Source organism: Sturnira hondurensis, unplaced genomic scaffold (assembly GCF_014824575.4).
Source record: "Sturnira hondurensis isolate 20B ecotype Veracruz unplaced genomic scaffold, ASM1482457v3 Scaffold0003090, whole genome shotgun sequence".
Lineage (NCBI taxonomy): Eukaryota > Metazoa > Chordata > Mammalia > Chiroptera > Phyllostomidae > Sturnira > Sturnira hondurensis.
The window spans coordinates 2834626-2840625 of record NW_028075721.1 but is presented as its reverse complement, the minus strand read 5'-3'; positions in this window follow the sequence as shown (position 1 = coordinate 2840625).

Genomic DNA, 6000 nt, shown 5'->3' with positions numbered 1-6000 from the left:
CTCCACCTCTAAATCTGCAGGACGCTCCCTGAACCTAGACAGCAGGAGTTCTTTCCCCCAAAGGATATTCGCTGAGTTTCTGAAACCACCTGCTAAGACAAATTGCCGTAAAGCAGGCTACACTTTCCCACAGGCACGACATGAGACACCCAGCTTGGGATCCTGATCAATGACCGGGCGCCCAGGAAATCATAAATGTGACTAGCTCTGTGTCATAAATATAAATGTATGCTGTCAATGCCTTCATAACCAGCCAAAACATAAACTCTAAACGGTCACGTAAAATTTGTCACAAGTCCTAGCACTTGGGAATAAATACAATGTGCATATTTGTCATAGGAGAAACCCTGAAGTATTATAAATAATGCATATATTCAGTGCATAAAAAATACAGTTCTCACATGTCATAAACTTGACTTTAAAGCAATAAGTTTCTGTAGCAGAATTATAGAATTGCAGAGGATGGAGGAAACTTAAATACTATTTATACTAGTCCCAACCTGATGCTGGGATCCTCACCGCCACAGCATTAGTAAGGTCTTCCAGCCTCTGCTTGCATATCCCCAGGGACAGGGAGCTCACTACCTATATGGCTTCCTAGTCTACTTTAGGTCAGAGTTCCCTGTGGCTGCTTCTCACAAACACTATGGTTGCTTAAAAGGAATGAACATAGCACTTCTTTCAGGGTCTGGCCAGGGCAGAGCCAGCAGGCCTTGAAGGAGGACCTGTCCTTGAAGAATGCTCTGTCACCTACCAGTTTTATGACTCCTGGCAAGTTATTACACCTCTAAAGCTTCCATTTCCCATGTGTTGAAAGGGATGCTAGTCCCTACGTATCAATACTAGTCCCTACGTACATACAATAGTACCTTGTTACAAGGGCCAAACAAGGTGACCCACCTTAGCTAGCATTATTTGTACTAATATTATCACCATCCCAACCACTGACTAAATGACCTCAGTTTCTCCCATATGTGTCTCCCCCGCTGCTCCTGATATTTTTTTAACCCAAATGCAAAGCCTTTGACTCACCCCTGCAGTGCTACATAGTATTGTTTCAAACCATTTCCTCGCCATGCGGAGACGCCTTTGGACGCCAGCCCTGCTGCCCAGTGCACTCTCCATCCCATCCGGGTTTAAACGGCCCGTCGCTGTGACTGGTGTGACTCCCAGACAGTGGGTGCTTTCCTCCCAGTTACTGCTGGGAATGCTAACAAAGGGGGACCTGGGACCGAGCACGGGGGCAGTGGCATCCCACTGCAGACCCCTCAAGGCCAGTGTTTCCCAAACTGAGTCCCCTGGAATTTTTACTTCCTGTGAGGTGCAAACCTGTGTTCGGGAACAAGGGAGTCTGTGGTCAGACGAGGCTGCCCCACAGCAGGTGCCGAAGTGAAGGACGACCACTGTCCAAACAGGTCTGACAGCCCCTGGGGGGGGGGGAGCTCCACTGCGGTGGGGAGGGGGATGTCTATCCATTCCAGATCCCTCTCTGCCTCCCCTCCCCTCCCCTCCCCTGCCTGAGACTCAGCACCCCCAGGGCTAGAGTAAAAAGTTATTAGGACACTTGTGAAGAAGGTGAGGCAGCCCCCTTTGGGACCTGCATGACAGGCGCAGGGACCGCTCAGTAGGGGCTTGCAGATGGGGATGGAGACCAGGTTCAGCTCTGAGCACAGGAGCGTGGGCAGGAGAGGACTCACAGCAACAGCGTGAGTGGGAGTGGGCAGACGGACAGTCACTAGGGGAAACATCAGGGAGAAGGGGGCCTTCCGGCTAAAGCAGCCTCAGAAGACTCTTGCTGGTCGGACATCTGGGGAGCGGGGGAGCGTGGGGACCGAGGGGCCCCGTCAGACCTGAGGATGACCACAAATGGAGGGTGGGCAGTCCTGGTCAGCCTGACTGAGCAGGGTTCTGCTCCAACGGCCTTTACAAGGAAGTGCACAGGGGGGCCTCGGAGAGGTTCCAGCGCCCGAGCAAAGGTGAAACTGAAACTCACCGCCACTCCACTCTCATCTCCTCAGAGGACACCTTTTGGAAAAATGGGCCCAAGACTCCCCAGAGCGTCTGTCTAAGCAACTGTCAATGGTGGTCCCCTTTTATCTTCCCAGGTGCTCCCTGAAAAGTCGTTGGAACTCCCTAAAATGCGCGTCAGTTCTCCTCAGTTGCCACTAGATGGCGACATTGTGCATCATTTGCTTTTCCAAAAAAAAGCACTTGGGAATCAACAGGCAGGCTCTAAATTTTTATTATTATTATTATTATCATTACCATTATCATTATTATTATTATTACACAGGTACTAAATTAATCAAAAAGTAATAAATTGGAGGAAAGTGGAAGGCAGGGACTTTGAATTCCAGCTCCCCACTCTCCTACATGGCTATGGAAATGTGGATGGGTCCCTTCAGCTACCCTTCAGCCCTATGAAGCAGCGTTGGTGGTGGTCCCTACTCCTACCGCAGCGATCAGATCCCCGCGTGCATATTATGCTCTTCTGGGGAGCTTTAAAAATGCGTCCCCAGCCAGACCAGTGACCTAAGAATCTCTTGGTGTGCCTCCCCCCAGTCCAGTATTTAGGAATAAAAATGAAACCAAACAAAGCTACCCAGGCGACTGCAGAGTGTGGGGGCGGGGGGGAGGCACTGCCCTAAGGCAGTACTTACGCTTGAACACCACCAGAATCCCTCGACGCTCTTAAACAACTCAGATTGCTGGGCCCCATCCCCAGAGATCCTGACTTCGAGGGCCTGGGGTGGGGCCAGCCCGGGAATTGGCCGATGCTGCTGGCCAGGGCCACAGTGTGGGTGCCACTGCCCCGGAGAGGGAGGAAATGAGCTAATGCCTACAAAGCACGGAGGCCGCGCCTGGCACCAAGGAAACCCTCAGTCAATTCAGTTACTCTTTTCCTAAACCCACAGCTGTGTTTCCAGGTCTCATGGAGGTCACCCTGGCACCCACCTGGGCCCAGCTCTGAAGCTAGACACCCGGCCATCTCCTAGCTCTTTGCTCAGGAATGAATCCGGAGCCTCAATTTCACATCTGTAAGATGGGAGTTAAAACCCCTGCCTTGCCAGGCTGAGATGAGAGAAGATGGTCTATGCAAAGTACCTGGCACAGGGGACAACTCGAGAAGTGGTTGCTAAACCAGATGACCTTGAATTAGACGATGATTTCTTAGATTTTATACCAAAAGTGCAATAGACAAAAGAAAACCCTATCTAAATTGGACTCCATTATATTCAAAGGACACCATCAAGAAGTGACGACAACCCAGAGAATGGGGGAAAACATTTGCAAACAAACTCTTTGACAAGGAGCTCGTATCTAGAACACACAAAAACTCTCACAGCAAATAATCTGAAAAGAAATCTTCCCAAACATGATATACAAAGAGCCAAAGAGCGTGCAAAGATGCTCAATGGGTTTAGTCATATGAGAAATGCAGACCAAAACCACAATGAGATACCAGTTTATATCCAGTAGGCTGGTTAGAATAATTTTTTTAATGCAGATCTTAACAAGGACCAGTGAGAATGTGAAGAAATTGGAGTGTCCACATAAAATGGTGCAGCTGCTTCGGAAACCAGTTTGACAACTTCTCAGAGATTAAACTTAGAGTTACCACAGGGCCCAGCGATTCCACCCCTAAATATATATCCCAAGAGAATGAAAACTAGGTTCACATAAAAACTTGTACACAGTATTCATGGCCGTCTTATTCATAGTAGCCCAAACGGAAATAACCCAGGTGGCTATCAGCCAATGAATGGATAAGCAAATGTGGCGGTCACACACCAGAACATCACTCAGCCATGAAATAGAATGAAGTTCAGGTACAAGCTACCACACGGATGGACCTTGAAAACACTGCACTCATTGAAGAAAATCTGTCACCAAAGGCCACATAGTACATGATTCCATTTGTATGAAATGTCCAGAATAGGCAAACCCATACAGACAGGAAGTAGATCAGTCATTGCCAGGGTTGGGGAGGAAGGGAACGGGGAACACTGCTGATGGGAAGACCCCCTTTGTTTCAGGGGTGATACCAATGTTCTGGGATTAATTGTTGGTGACTGCTGTGCACTCTGTATATACACTTAAAAAACACTGAATAGCCTGCTTTGAAAGGGGGAACTTTATGACATATAAAATATATCTCAATAAAGCTTTAATTTTTAAAGGAGACTATTTATATTCTTTTTTTTTTCTTTGGTCATGGATATGGTATTTGGATTAGATTTCAGGGAGCTGGAAGGGCTAGAGGTTCTTGGGAGGGGGGACTCCAAGCAGTGGAGGCAGCACGTGCAAGGGCCCTGTGGCCCCACAGAGCACTGTGCTCACAGGGAACACCACCCCCCAGCACACTCGAGGTGGGGCCACATCTGGGCCACAGGCAGCAGCAGGCCTCGAATGCCAAGCTAAGGAGCTTGTGCCTTGTCCCGAGGAGTGAAAGATGGTTCCAACCGCAGTCTGGTGAGAAACGAGGTAGGTTGGGGTGAGGCTATGCATGACCCTCCAGGGTGAGAGAGGACCAGAGTGGAGATCCCAGAGCCGAAGGCCCTGCAGGACTGGCCTACAGGGCAGAAGGGGAGGTGGCAAGCCACCCCCCAGCCAACCTCCCCAGTACTCCTCTACTCCAGTCAAGACTCACCACGTGTTTCCTGTGAGTGGCCCCAGCCAGGACTCAGAATGGCAAGGAAACTTTTCCAGAAATACAAAGAGGGCCGAGGCCACTCTCAGTGATTATCCCTTAGCCCAAGGCCAGGGATGGCAGCCAGATTCCCAGGTACCAGGGAGTACAGAAACAGCCCACACAGATGAGAGATCCCTGCGTCCTCCTCTTGGCTGGTTCCCCCCCAGTGCACCCCCACAGAACTGCCCCAGCACTGCCTTGCCCTTTCCTGCCACCACACTAGGTAGAACTGTGTGCAAACTGAGAGTTAATAGGCAGCAAACCACCCCTGCAAGTATGAGCTTTGGCACAGGGGCTGGGAGGACTCCTTCTGGCTGGATGGAGTGTCTCAGTGGCACTTTCCCTCTTGGTTCTCAGTGGCACAGCAGGCGGGCAAGGCTCAGGGCTTCCCCAAGATGCCCGCAGGCCTGTGTGATCAGTCCCATCCCCTCCCCAGGACCAGCTCAGACGCCCTCTTCCCCAGCTGGACTGTGCCCAGAATGCCTGCCTCGGGCTACAGGGGTGAGGCCAGTGTGTGCCGAGGTGCCTAGAGACAGGCCAGGCCAGGCCAGAGGTCCTGGAGGCAGCAGGAGGCAGAGGTCCCAGGCTCGCCAAGCTCTGGCCCCACTGCCCCACTGTGGTGCCTTGGGCAGGTGCCGGAGCCGCGTCTGGATGCCCCATCAGGGGCAGGATGGGCTGGCCCCCGCCCCGCGGATGGTGAAGCCCTGACCTATTGTTTTCGGGGACACTTTGACGGAGGGCACAAGGAATGTGGGGCCTGGAGACAGGAAGTCCCGGCTTCCGTGGGGGGAGGTCTCTCTGCCAAACTCAGGCCAGTCCCACAGACAGAGAGGCCTTGGTCCCCTCGTACCCCTCCCAGCTCGCCAGGCCATGCCACAGCAGGGGCCTAACCCCTCTGCGCCTCTGCAGAGGTGAGGGTGCAGGAGGCTCGGTCAACAGGGGAACGGGACGATGACTCCAGATGACGGAGGAGGAGGGTGCTGCCCCGGGCCTGATCTTCCCTAGGCTCAGCTGCACCCCTCAGCCCACTCATGCCCCCTAAACACACACACAGTCACACCCATGTGGGTGCCTTACAAGCTCCGCACATGCTCTTCCATGTACACATACAGCCGCACGGCTGCCAAACGAATGCACAAACAGTGGCTGTGCTCACACTCTGACATGTGACATGGACATGGCATCACTGTCATGGCTCAGGTTCACTGAGCACCTGCTGTATGCCAGCAACTGCTCCAGGCACTTCACTTGAACCTTCTCAACTCCTCCTTCCAGTAGCCCCATGAGAAAGACGCACAATCAGTCCC